Here is a 14606-nt window from a genome sequence, read left to right as displayed (position 1 = left end):
AAAACACTTCTGCCCTTACCCGGGACTGTCGGGGGTGAGGACCTTAAAACGATCACTATTACTAAAGAGGTAGTGCTGGGTAGGCTAATGGGACTAAAGGTAGACAGGTCCCCTGGTCCGGATGGAATGCATCCCGGGGTTCTAAAAGAAACGGCAGAAGTAATAGCAACTTCATTAGTTGTAATTTATCAAAATTCACTGGGCTCTGGGGAGGTGCCAGCTGATCGGAAAACAGCTAATGTAACGCCACTGTTTAAAATAGGAGGTAGACAAAAGGCAGGTAACTACAGGCCGGTTAGCTTAACATCCGGAGTTGGGAAAATGCTGGAATCTATCATTAAGGAAGAAATAACAGGACACCTGGAAAAGAATGGTTTAATCAAGCCGACGCAGCATGGATTCTTGAAGGGAAAGCCATGTTTGACTAATTTGCTGGAATTCTTTGAGTATACGACGAGTGCAGTTGACAGAGGGGAACCGGTGGATGTTCTGTAAATAGATTTCCAGAAGGCATTCGATCAGGTGCCTCACAAAATGTTGCTGCATAAGATAAAGGTACACGGAGTTGGGGGTAATCCAGCGTGGATTGAGGATTGGCTATCTAACAGAAAGCAGAGAGTCGGAATAAATGGGTGCTTTTCCGGTTGGCAATCAATGACTAGTGGCGCGCCGCAGGGATCGGTGCTGGAGCCTCAACTATTTACCATATACACAGACGATCTGGAGGAGGGGAGCGAGTGTAAGGTAACAAAGTTTGCGGATGACACAAAGATGAGTGGGAAAGCAAATTGCGTGGAGGACAAAAAGAGTCTGCAGAGAGATTTGGATCGGCTAAGTCAGTGGGCAAGCATCTGGCAGATGGAGTATAACGTTGGTAAGTGTGAGGTTATCCACTTTGGAAGGAATAATACTAAAATGGACTATTATTTAAACGGTGAAGAATTACAACATGCTCCTCTGCAAAGGGACCTGGGGGTCCTTGTGCATGAATCACAAAAACTCAGTTTGCAGGTGCAACAGGTAATCAAGAAGGCAAATGGAATGTTGGCCTTTATCGTGAGAGGGATGGAGTATAAAAGCAGGGAGGTCATGCTGCAACTGTACAGAGTACTGGTGAGGCCGCACCGAGAGTACTGTGTACAATTTTGGTCCCCTTATTTAAAAAATGATATATTAGCTTTGGAGGGGGACCAGAGAATGTTCACCAGGATGATTCCGGAGACGAGGGGGTCAGCTTATGAAGAGAGATTGAGTAGACTGGGCCTGTACTCATTGGAGTTTAGAAGGTTGAGGGGAGATCTTATAGATACATGTAAGATAATGAAGGGGCTAGACTGGGTAGAAGAAGCGAGGTTATTTCCACTAACAATGTAAACATGAACTAGGGGGCATAGCCTCAAAATATGGGGTAGTCAATTTAGAACAGAGTTGAGGAGGAACTTCTTCTCACAGCGGGGGGTGAATCTTTGGAATTCTCAGCCCAATGAAGCAGCCGTGGCTACCTTGTGAAATGTGTTTAAGTCACAGATGGATAGATTTTTAACCATTAAGGGAATTAAGGGTTATGGGGAGCGGGCGGGTAAGTGGAACTAAACCCACTATCAGATCAGCCATGATCGTATTGAATGGCGGAGCAGGCTTGAGGGGCTCGATGGCCTACTCCTGCTCCTATTTCTTATGTTCTTATGTTCCAACATTCCAGTCTATTGTTGTCAGATTCTGATCCAGTATTGTAACATCCCGTTCTATTCTTCCCAGATCCTGACCCAGTATTGGAACATTACAGTGTATTGTTCTCAGATTCTGCTGCTGTATTGGAACATCCCGGTCCATTGTTCCCTTACTCTGATCCAGCATTGGAACATTACACCCTCTTGTTCTCAGATTCTGATCCAGTATTGGAAATAACAGTGTATTGTTCCCAAATTCTGATCCTTTAATGGAACATTGTAGTCTCTTGTTCTCAGATTCTGATCCATTATCGGAACATTACAGTCTAAAGATCTCAGATTCTGATTCATCATTGTAATATCCCAGTCCATTGTTCTCAGATTCTGAACCAGTATTGGAACATTGCAGTCTATTGTTCTCAGATTCTGAACCAGTATTGGAACATTGTAATATCTTCTTCTCAGATTCTGATCCAGTATTGAATCTTGGCAGTCTATTGATCTCAGATTCGGATTCACTATTGGAACATTACAGTCTATTGCTCTCAGATTCTGTTCAATTTTTCTAAAATTGCAGACTATTGTTCTCAGAGTATGATCCTTTATTGGAACATTACAGTCCATTGTTCTCAGATTCTGATCCAGTTTTGGAACATTACAACCTTGAGTTTTCAGATTCTGATCCATTATTGGAACATCCAGGTCTATTGTTCTCAGATTCTGATGCAGTTTTGGAATATTACATTCTATTGTTCTCAGATTCCGATCCAAGCATTGTAACATCCCAGTCATTTGTTCCCAGATTCTAATCCGTATTGGAACATTACAGCTTATAATTCTCAGATTCTGATCAATTATTGGAACATTGCTGTCTATTGTTCTCAGGTTCTGAACCAGTACTGGAACATTGCAGTGGATGGTCCTAGAATCTTATCCATTATTGGAACATCCCGGTCCATTGTTTCCAGCTTCTGATCCATTATTGGAAAATTACAGTCTATTTTTCCCAGACTCTGATCCTGAATTGGAACATTACAGTCTATTGTTCTCAGATTCTAATCCTGTATTGGAACATTACAGTGTATTGTTCTCAGATTCTGAGCCATTAATGGAACATCCATTGATATTGTTCCCAGACTCTGATCCTGTATTGGAACTTTACAGTCTATTTTTCTCAGATTCTAATCCTGTATTGGAACATTACAGTGTATTGTTCTCAGATTCTGATCCATTAATGGAACATCCATTGATATTGTTCCCAGACTCTGATCCTGTATTGGAACATTGCAGTGTATTGTTCTCAGATTCAGATCCAGTATTGGAACATTGCAGTCTTTTGATCTCAGCACGGATTCGTGAAGGGCAAGTCGTGCCTCACAAATTTGATAGAATCTTTTGAGGAGGTAACTAAGTGTGTTGATGAAGGTAGGGCAGTTGATCTCATATACATGGATTTTATCAAGGCGTTTGATAAGGTCCCCCAGGGTCGGCTTATGATGAAAGTGAGGAGGTGTGGGATAGAGGGAAAGTTGGCCGATTGGATAGGTAACTGGCTGTCTGATCGAAGACAGAGGGTGGTGGTGGATGGAAAATTTTCGGACTGGAGGCAGGTTGCTAGCGGAGTGCCGCAGGGATTAGTTCTTGGTCCTCTGCACTTTGTGATTTTTATTAATGACGTAGAGGAGGGGGCTGAAGGGTGGATCAGTAACTTTGCTGATGACACCAAGATTGGTGGAGTAGTGGATGAGGTGGAGGGCTGTTGTAGGCTGCAAAGAGATATAGATAGGATGCAAAGCTGGGCTGAATAATGGCAAATGGAGTTTAACCCTGATAAATGTGAGGTGATTCATTTTGGTAGAACTAATTTAAATGTGGATTACAGGGTCAAAGGTAGGGTTCTGAAGACTGTGGAGGAACAGAGACATCATGGGGTTCATATCCACAGATCACGAAAGGTTGCCACTCAAGTGGATAGAGCTGTGAAGAATTCCTATAGTGTGTTAGCTTTTATGAACAGGGGGTTGGAGTTTAAGAGCCGTGGGGTTATGCTGCAACAGTACAGGACCTTGGTGAGACCACATTTGGAATATTGTGTGCAGTTCTGGTCACCTCACTATAAGAAGGATGTGGAAGCTTTGGAAAGAGTGCAGAGGAGATTTACCAGGATGCTGCCTAGTTTGGAGGGTGTGGTGGAACCATTGTTGGTTCCCACCAGGTAGTGCTGAGCCAGGGTCTGGCCAGTACTATGAGTCTGTATATATGTTACTGTTGGGGTTAGGGTTGGGCTGTTCTACATGTTACTGTTGGGGTTAGGGTTGGGCTGTTCTACATGTTACTGTTGGGGTTAGGGTTGGGCTGTTCTACCTGTAATATAGTTCTTATGGTACATCCCAGTCGGGCTCCGGCTCCTGGGAGAGGTATAAAGGTCACTGTTCTGTCTGGGACCCATTAGTCTGGGATCGTGTATTATATATGGTAGCTCTATTGTTGAAGTCAATAAAAGCCTTTATTTCCCCGAGTACCTCTAGCCTCGTGAGTTATATCGTGCATCAATTTTATTGACTACAATTGAACTCTCTTCGTTGGAAAAAAAAACGACACAGAGAACATGGAGCAAATGCTTAAACCCGAATGGTTTATGTTGGACCCACGTGCGGCGCGCGCCTCCAACACCTTCGACCACTGGTTGAAATGCTTTCAAGTTAACGTCGAAGCCTCCACAGCGGTCACCACCGACGCCGACAGACTCCGGGTCCTCCACGCGAGGGTAAGCAACACTGTATATTTAGCGATCCGTGGGGCCACCGACGACAAAGGGGCCCTCGAGCTTCTTAAGAAGCGCTACATTAAACCGCCGAACGAGATGCATGCTCGATATCTCTTAGCCACTCGGCGGCGGCAGTCCGGCGAAACGACGGAACAGTACGCGTGCGAGCACCTACAGCTGGCCAGGGGCTGTAACTGCAAAGCAGTGTCGGCAGACCAGTACATGAACGACCTCGCTCGAGATGCGTTTGTGGCGGGAATCGGCTCGTCTTACATCCGCCTTCGGCTGTTGGAGCAAGGTAATCTCGATCTCACTAAGTCCATAGAGCTAGTGGATGCGCTAGAAACGGCCTCCAAGTCTGGCGATGTACCCCGATGACCACGTGGAGACAGCGTGGCAGGGGCAGTCACAGACCCCACTTCATGCAGCGGGGCCGAAAAACAGCGTGATTGCGTTCCCACCCTCGGGCCTGACGACGGCAGCAGCTCCAGGCGGCCCGCGGTGTTACTTCTGTGGGGGAGTGAAGCACGCTCGGCAGCGATGTCCCGCTAAAGCGGTGTTGTGCTCCGCCTGCGGCAAGAAGGGGCATTATTCGAAGGTATGCCGATCCAAACTTCAATCCAGGAACAGCAGTGTGGCGTGTCACTCCTCGGAGCCGGTTTCCTCGTCGTCGGCATCGTCAAGGCTTTCTTCCACGTGCGAGGCCAAGACGTCGCCATTCCAGATGACGGAGTCACAAGAGACGCGCGATCACCAGGGGCCGCTGATTTTGGCGCCATCGCCCACGTGCGACCTATGGGGGCAGCCATTTTGGTCGGCACCGACCGCGAATGACCAGCAGGGGTCGTCATCATCCATCTCAGCTGCCTGCAGTGGCGCCCACGAACCAACGGTGGCGTCGATCATCCTGGACCAGGCAAAGCCTCACAGACTCGACAAGTCCATGATGGACATACAGGTAAACAAACGCACGATTTATTGTCTGTTTGACAGCGGGAGCACGGAGAGCTTCATTCACCAAGACGCCGTGAAGCGGTGTGGCCTCCGGATTCAGCCTGTCAAGCAGACAATTTCGATGGTGTCAAGGTCCCGGTCTGTCACCGTGCTAGGGAGTTGCGTGGTAAATGTGACGTTGCAGGGCACGGTTTACGAGAGCTTCAAGCTCCTGGTGTTACCGCACCTTTGCGCGCCAATACAACTCGGACTAAATTTCATGGTCCACTTGAAGAGTGTAACCCTGCAGTACGGTGGGCCACTCCCTCCGTTTTCAGTGGGAGACTTGCAGCCTCTAAATTGCCCAACGCGCTCCATCTGTAGCCTCTCGACGCTTAAGATTACCACACCCTCTTTATTCCAGAATCTCGTGCCAGGCTGCAAGCCGATCGTGACTAAGAGCAGGCGTTAGAGCGCTGAGGATCGGATCTTCATTCGATCTGAGGTTCAGCGGCTCCTCAAGGAAGGGATCATACAATCTAGCGCTAGTCCTTGGAGAGCGCAGGTCGTGGTGGTTAAGAGTGGGAACAAACCCCGGATGGTCATAGACTATAGTCAGACCATTAACAGATACACGCAGCTGGATGCGTATCCCCTCCCGCGCATATCTGACATGGTCAACCAGATTGCGCAGTACCGGGTGGTCTCCACCATCGACCTAAAGTCTGCTTACCACCAGCTCCCCATTCGCCCAGAGGACCGACAATACACGGCTTTTGAGGCGGATGGTCGCTCGTACCATTTTCGAAGGGTTCCTTTTGGTGTCACGAATGGGGTCTCGGTCTTCCAGCGTGCTATGAACCGAATGGTGGACCATAACGGACTGCGGGCCACCTTCCCGTACCTGGATAACGTCACCATCTGCGGCCATGACCAGCAGCACCACGATGCCAACCTTATTAGATTCCTACGCACTGCATCTCGCCTGAATCTGACCTACAACAGGGAGAAGTGTGTATTTTGCACGCGCCGCCTAGCTATCCTCGGATACGTGCTGGAAAACGGGGCCATTGGCCCTGATCCAGACCGTATGCGTCCCCTCCTCGAACTTCCCCTGCCCACTAGCGTAAAAGCACTGAGAAGATGCTTAGGCTTCTTCTCTTACTACGCACAGTGGGTTCCCAATTACGTGGACAAAGCCCGTCCGCTCATCAAGTCTACCTCTTTTCCCCTAGCACCAGAGGCTCGTTTGGCCTTTGAAAAAATAAAAGCCGACATAGCGAAAGCCACGATGCACGCTATCGATGAGTCCATCCCCTTCCAGGTGGAGAGTGATGCATCGGATTTCGCCCTGGCCGCCACACTTAACCAGGCGGGCAGGCCCGTCGCTTTTTTTTCTCGCACCCTTCAAGGCACCGAAATTCGACATTCGGCGGTGGAAAAGGAGGCCCAAGCCATTGTGGAGGCCATCCGGCATTGGCGCCATTACTTGGCGGGAAAACGGTTCACCCTGCTCACGGACCAGCGTTCCGTGGCGTTCATGTTCAATAACACGTTACGGGGCAAGATCAAGAACGATAAGAACTTGAGTTGGAGAATCGAACTCTCCACCTATAATTACGACATCAGAGGCCAAATGCCCGTGACCGCAGACAGGATCTGCTCGGTTGAGGAGGATCGCAACAGGCACCTCGAGACGCTGAAAGATGCCCTCATAAGAACAGGATATAGCGCTAGACTCATTGATCAACAGTTCCAACGCGCCACAGCGAAAAACGGCACCGACCTCCTCAGAAGACAAATACGGGACACGGTGGACAGAGTACCCTTCGTCATCCAGTACTTCCCCGCAGCGGAGAAGCTACGGCATTCACTCCGGAGCCTTCAACATGTCATTGATGAAAATAAACATCTCGCCAAGGCCATCCCCACACCCCCACTTCTTGCCTTCAAACAACCGTACAACCTCAAACAGACCATTGTCCGCTGCAAACTACCCAGCCTTCAGGAGAACAGTGACCACGATACCACACAACCCTGCCACAGCAACCTCTGCAAGACGTGCCGGATCATCGACACAGATGCCATCATCTCTCGTGAGAACACCATCCACCAGGTACACGGTACATACTCTTGCAATTCGGCCAACGTTGTCTACCTGATACGCTGCAAGAAACGATGTCCCGAGGCATGGTTCATTGGGGAAACTATGCAGACGCTGAGACAACGGATGAATGAACACCGCTCGACAATCACCAGGCAAGACTGTTCTCTTCCTGTTGGGGAGCACTTCAGCGGTCACGGGCATTCGGCCTCTGATATTCGGGTAAGCGTTCTCCAAGGCGGCCTTCGCGACACACGACAGCGCAGAGTCGCTGAGCAGAAACTGATAGCCAAGCTCCGCACACACGAGGACGGCCTCAACCGGGATATTGGGTTCATGTCACACTATTTGTAACTCCCACAGTTGCGTGGACCTGCAGAGTTTCACTGGCTGTCTTGTCTGGAGACAATACACATCTTTTTAGCCTGTCTCGATGCTCTCTCCACTCACATTGTTTTGTTTCTTAAAGACTTGATTAGTTGTAAGTTTTCGCATTCCAACCATTATTCATGTAAATTGAGTCTGTGTCTTTATAAGCTCTGTTTGTGAACAGAATTCCCACTCACCTGAAGAAGGGGCTTAGAGCTCCGAAAGCTTGTGTGGCTCTTGCTACCAAACAAACCTGTTGGACTTTAACCTGGTGTGGTTAAACTTCTTACTTCGATCAGACAGCCAGTTACCTATCAAATCGGCCAACTTTCCCTCTATCCCACACCTCCTCACTTTCATCATAAGCCGACCATGGGGGACCTTATCAAACGCCATACTAAAATCCATGTATCTGACCAAAACTGGCCCTACCTTCATCAACACACTTAGTTACCTCCTCAAAAAATTCTATCAAATTTGTGAGGCACGACTTGCCCTTCACGAATCCATGCTGACTATCCTGGATTAATCCGCATCTTTTTACATGTAAATATGTAGAATAACAGACACCCGGGAGTGAGTTACAGACTGTAATCTAATCGAATTCGTGCTGACAAGAGTGGATCAGATTCTGAGAACAATAGACTGTAATGTTGGAACATAAGAACATCAGAAATAGGAGCAGGAGTAGGCCATCTGGCCCCTCAAGCCTGCTCCGCCATTCAATAAGATTATGGCTGATCTGATAGTGGGTTCAGTTCCACTTACCCGCCCGCTCCCCATAACCCTTAATTCCCTTAATGGTTAAAAATCTATCTATCTGTGACTTAAACACATTTAACGAGGTAGCATCGACTGCTTCATTGGGCAGAGAATTCCAAAGATTCACTCCGCTCTGGGAGAAGAAGTTCCTCCTCAACTCTGTTCTAAATTGACTCCCCCATATTTTGAGGCTATGCCCCCTAGTTCTTGTTTACACTGTAAGTGGAAATAACCTCGCTTCTTCTACCCTGTCTAGCCCCTTCATTATCTTTTATGTATCTATAAGATCTCTCCTCAACCTTCTAAAATCCAATGAGTACAGGCCCAGTCTACTCAAACTCTCTTCATAAGCTGACCCCCTTATCTCCGGAATCGACCTGGTGAACCTTCTCTGTACCCCCTCCAAAGCTAATATATCCTTTCTTAAATAAGGGGACCAAACTGTACACAGTACTCTAGGTGCGGCCTCTCCAGTACCCTGTACAGTTGCGGCATGACCTCCCTCCTTTTATACTCCATCCCTCTCGCGATAAAGGCAAACATTCCGTTTGCCTTCTTGATCACCTGCTGCACCTGCAAACTGAGTTTTTGTGATTCATGCACAAGGACCCCCAGGTCCCTTTGCACAGGAGCATGCTGTTATTTTTCACCGTTTAAATAAGAGTCCATTTTACTATTATTCCTTCCAAAGTGGATAACCTCACACTTACCAACGTGATATTCCATCTGCCAGATCCTTGCCCACTGACTTAGCCGATCCAAATCTCTCTGCAGACTCTCTTTGTCCTCCACGCAATTTGCTTTCCCACTCATCTTTGTGTCATCCGCAAACTTTGTTACCCTACACTCGCTCCCCCCCCTCCAGATCGTCTATGTATATGGTATATAGTTGAGGCCCCAGCACCGATCCCTGTGGCGCGCCACTAGTCACTGATTGCCAACCGGAAAAGCACCCATTTATTCCGACTCTCTGCTTTCTGTTAAATAGCCAATCCTCAATCCACGCTAACACTTTACCCCCAACTCCGTGTACCTTTATCTTATGCAGCAATCTTTTGTGAGGCACCTTATCGAATGCCTTCTGGAAATCTATTTACACAACATCCACTGGTTCCCCTCTTTCAACTGCACTCGTCGTATCCTCAAACAATTCCAGTAAATTAGTCAAACATGGCTTTCCCTTCATGAAGCCATGCTGCGTCTGCTTGATTGAATCATTCTTTTCCAGGTGTCCTGTTATTTCTTCCTTAATGATAGATTCCAGCATGTCCCCACTACGGATGTTAATCTAACCGGCCTGTAGTTATCTGCCTTTTGTCTACCTCCTTTTTTAAACAGTGGCATTGCATTAGCTGTTTTCCAATCAGCTGGCATCTCCCCAGAGTGCTGTGAATTTTGATAAATTACATCCAGTTAATTTGCTGTTACTTCTGCCTTTTCTTTTAGTACCCTGGGATGCATTCCATCCGGACCAGGAGACTTGTCAACCTTTAGTTCCATTAGTCTACCCAGCACTACCTATTTAGTAATAGTGATGGTTTTAAGGTCCTCACCCCCGACAGTCCCGGGTAAGGGCAGAAGTTGTTTTTTGTAGTTTAGTTGGGGCATCATGATCGGCATAGGTTTGGAGGGCCGAAAGGCATGTTCCTGTGCTGTACTTTCCTTTGTTCTTTGTTGATTATTGATTAGCTTGGATGACACTCTCAGGATATAGTCTCCTTTACTGACAACTTTGCTTACATTATCATCAAAATGGTCTCACGAGTGGAACCTGAGGAAGGGTCACACAGACTTGAAACATTGTCTCTATTCTCTCTCCACAGATACTGTCAGACCTGCTGAGATCTCCCAGCATTTTCTGTTTCTGTATTCATTTATGGACTCAATTTGCTTTCATTCCACGCCGCGTTCTCCTGTTCAGTTGACATGTAAATGTTGAAATGTTCAGCAAACTGCTAATTTATTCCTGGGAAATATCAAGGCAAGTCCCCGAAAAATACATGATTCCTCAATCCATCTCGCGCCAGCTGCCCCATCCTTTACGTCTCTCCTATACATTGCAACAACCCTTTCTTCATCCTCGCCAAGAGTATCCTCACCTTGGCTCATTCCTCTGCTAGGTCACAAGCTCCGCATGAAGCCAAGAGCCAGAGAACCAGTTGGGAGCAGGACACTTGTTTATAAAGCGAACATTCACAATATAGGAGACGCTGAGGTTGAGAATTTACCATAATGTGGACGTTCCAGAGCATCATCATTCTGTTTGGACTGCTGGATACAGTCATGGGGGAGTAGGGAATTCGAGGGCCGAAGGGCCTGTTCCGGTGCTGTACTTTCCTTTGTTCTTTGTATGTATGGGTGGCATGGTGGCACAATGGTTAGCACTGCTGCCTCACAGCGCCAGAGACCCGGGTTTGATCCCCGGTTTGGGTCACTGCCTGTGCGCAGTCTGCATGTTCTGCCCGTGTCTGCATGGGTTTCCTCCCGGTGCTCCGGTTTCCTCCCACAGATCAGAAGACGTGCTGTTTAGTTGCACTGACCACTCTAAATCCTCCCTCAGTGTACCCGAACAGGCGCCGGAGTGTGGCAACTAAGGGATTTTCGCAGTAACGTTATTGCAGTGTTAATGTGAGCCGACTTTTACATGATTCAATCAACTTTAGAAACTTGATCAGCGCTGTGTGAAAAGCAGAGAATACCTGTCTTACACCATTGTATCAGTCACATTCTCAAAGGGGCCACACATTCCAAAGGAAATCCAAGCACCTCATGCTAAACAGTAACTTGTGGGCAGGAAATGCAGCCTTGGCACAGTCACCATCTCGTTCCAGGACTACATTTATAATGAAATATGAGCTTTACTAAAAATTGTACTTATTTTACTGAAAACAAAACAGTCCAGTGACTAAGCTGGGGCATCATACTCTGCTGCACAGATTGGCAACAGGGCTTCCCTCAGCACCCCTCGTGCTGATGTTGCTGTTATTGCTTTCATCAGAGGGCATGGAACAAGTAACATCTGACTCGATAATTAATGGAAGCCGAAAGTACAGAACACAACTGCATTCTTTGTCAGAAAGGCGGCCGGATGGAGCTTTGCACCATGGGGTTAGTGCTCCCTCACAGCGCCAGGGATCCTGGTTCGAATCCGACCTTGGGTCACTCCCAGTGTGGAGTTGGGACATTCTCTCCGTGTCTTCATGGGTTTCCTCCAGGTGCTCCACTTTCCTCCCACAGTCCAAAGATGTGCAGGTTGGGTGCATTGGCTGTGCTAAAAATTGCCCGTTATTGTCGGAGACTATCAGGGTGGATGCGTGTGATTACGGAAATAGGGCCTGGTTGGGGTTGTGGTCAGTACAGACTCATCATAAATTGTATCATAGAAACTCAACAGTGCAAAAGCGTCCATTGACCCATCGAGTCTGCACCAACAACAATCCCACCCAGGCCGTATCCCCATAACCCCACATATTTACCGCACCAACACCTCTAATGTACACATTCTGGACACGAAGGGAAAATTTAGCCTATAATTCACCCGACTGATAGTCTCAATAGATGACAATTATATCGTCTCTTTAATGTAATTAAACAGACCGTAAAGAAAAACATGAAACATATTTCTAATCTGAATTTCTCATCACAATGAAACACAATTTTCATTGAAAATTGGGGATGAAGTGGAAATGATCGAGAGCTTCAGGTTTCTAGGTGTCCAGACCACCAACAACCTGTCCTGATCCCTCCACACATTCGCTACAGTTAAGAAAACCCACCAACGCTTGTCCTTCCTCAGGAGGCTAAGGAAATTTGGCATGTCCACTACGACTCCCAACAACTTTTACAGATGCATCAAAGAAAGCATTCTTTCTGGTTGTATCACCGTTCCTGCTCTGCCCAAGGCTGCAGGAAACTATAAACGGTTGTGAATGAAGCCTAGTCCATCACTCAAACCAGCCTCCCACCCATTGACTCTGTCTACACTTCCTGCTGCGTCGGGAAAAGCAGCCGGCATAATCAAGGACCCCACTCACCCCGGATATTCTCTCTTCCACCTACTTGCATCGGGGAAAAGATGCAAAAGTCTGAGGCCATGTACCGACGGACGCGACAGCAGCTTCTTCCCTGCTGCCATCAGACTTTTGAATGGACCCATTTTATATTAATTAGGTAACAATATATAACATATATATTTATAGATACTATATATATATTTATATATATATATATATAATGTAATACCTTATTATAATATTAAGTTGATATTTCTCTAGCTATGATGGTAACACTACATTCTGCATCCTCTCCTTCTTTTTGAAGGGTATGCTTTGTCTGTATAGCTTGCAAGAAACAATGTTTTTCACTGTATACTAATACATGTGACAATAATAAATCAAATCAAATCCAATCATTGCTCCTTCTCAGCACCAGCATTGCAGTGTGTTGTTTGTTTTCTCAGCTGTAATTGATTACTCTAATAGGTTGCTCTGCCGAGTCTCAGGAGTGTTTCTGCTGTGTATTAAAGAGAAGACCTTCAGTGTGAGACCTCAGTAAATGGCCATGGTTGACGCCACGGGCAGACAGAAACCAGAGGGTGGTTTTAGAGAGTTGTTTTTCAAACTGGAGGCCTGTGACCAGCGGGGTGCCTCAGGGATCAGTGCTGGGTCCACTGTTATTGTCATTTACATAAACGATTTTGATGAGAATATAGGGGGCATGGCTAGTAAGTTTGCAGATGACACCAAGATTGGTGGCATAGTGGACAGTGAAGAAAGATATCTCCAATTGCAACGGGATCTTGATCAACTGGCCAGTGGGCGGACAAATGGCAGATGGAGTTTAACTTAAATAAATGCGAGGTGATGCATTTTGGTAGATTGGAGCAGGGCACGACTTACTCAGTTAATGGTAGGGCGTTGGGGAGAGTTACAGAACAAAGAGATCAAGGAGCAAATGTACATAGATACTTGAAAGTGGAGTCATAGGTGGACACAGTGGTGAAGAAGGCATTCGACATGCTTGGCTTTATCGGTCAGAACATTGAATATAGTAGTTGGGACGTCTTGTTGAAGTCGTATAAGACATTGGTAAGGCCACACGTGGAATACTGTGTGCAATTCTGGTCATCTTATTATAGAAAGGGTATTATTAAACTAGAACGAGTGCAGACAAGATTTATTAGGATGCTAGTGGGACTTGATGGATTGAGTTATAAGGAGAGTTTGGATAGACTGGGACTTTTTTCTCTGGAGCGGAGGAGGCTGAGGGATGATCTTATAGAGATCTATCAAATAATGAGGGGCACAGATCAGCTAGATAGTCAATATCATTTCCCAAAGGTAGGGGAGTCTAAAACTAGACGGCATAGTTTTAAGGTGAGAGGGGAGAGATACAAAAGTGTCCAGAGGGGCAAATCTTTCACACAGACGGTGGTGAGTGTTTGGAACAAGCTGCAAGAGGTAGTAATAGAGGCGGGTACAATTTTATCTTTTGAAAAGCATTTAGATAGTTACATGTATATAATGGGAATCGAGGGCTACAGGGCACATCCGGGCAATTGGGATTGGCTTAGGGGTTTTTAAAAAAAGGGCGGCAAGGACAAGTTGGGCCGAAGGGCCTATTTCCATGCTGTAAACCTCTATGACTCTATGACACCATCGCTTCTCTCAGAAAACACACTGATCCACTATCGGTCAAGCTGGAGTCAGTTACTATCCTATTCTCTCTGCCATTGGAGTTCCTGGTCGGTGATTGCAACAGATTAAAATGGATTTATTCATGACACAAGTGGGCTTACATTCACACTACAATTAAGTTACTGTGAAAATCCCCTAGTCGCCACACTCCGGCTCCTGTTCGGGTACACAGGGAGAATTTCGCATGGCCAATGCAACTAACCAGCACGTCTTTCAGACTGTGGAAGGAAACCGGAGGAAACCCACGCAGACATGGGGAGAACCTGCAGACTCTACACAGGCAGTGGCCCAAGCCGGGAACCGAA

The 14606-nt window shown here is 46.8% G+C and overlaps 1 protein-coding gene across 1 annotated transcript in view; it reads left to right on the top strand.

Annotated features, from left to right (window-relative positions):
• Nucleotides 1–14606, top strand: part of LOC144483433 (SWI/SNF-related matrix-associated actin-dependent regulator of chromatin subfamily A member 5-like) — a 915017-nt gene that overhangs the window by 87185 nt on the left and 813226 nt on the right. The window lies entirely within an intron of this gene.

The sequence above is a fragment of the Mustelus asterias genome, unplaced genomic scaffold (genome assembly GCF_964213995.1).
Source record: "Mustelus asterias unplaced genomic scaffold, sMusAst1.hap1.1 HAP1_SCAFFOLD_68, whole genome shotgun sequence".
In the NCBI taxonomy this organism is placed as follows: domain Eukaryota; kingdom Metazoa; phylum Chordata; class Chondrichthyes; order Carcharhiniformes; family Triakidae; genus Mustelus; species Mustelus asterias.
Note: the sequence above shows the minus strand (reverse complement) of the source record. Positions and strands in the feature narration are given on the sequence as shown.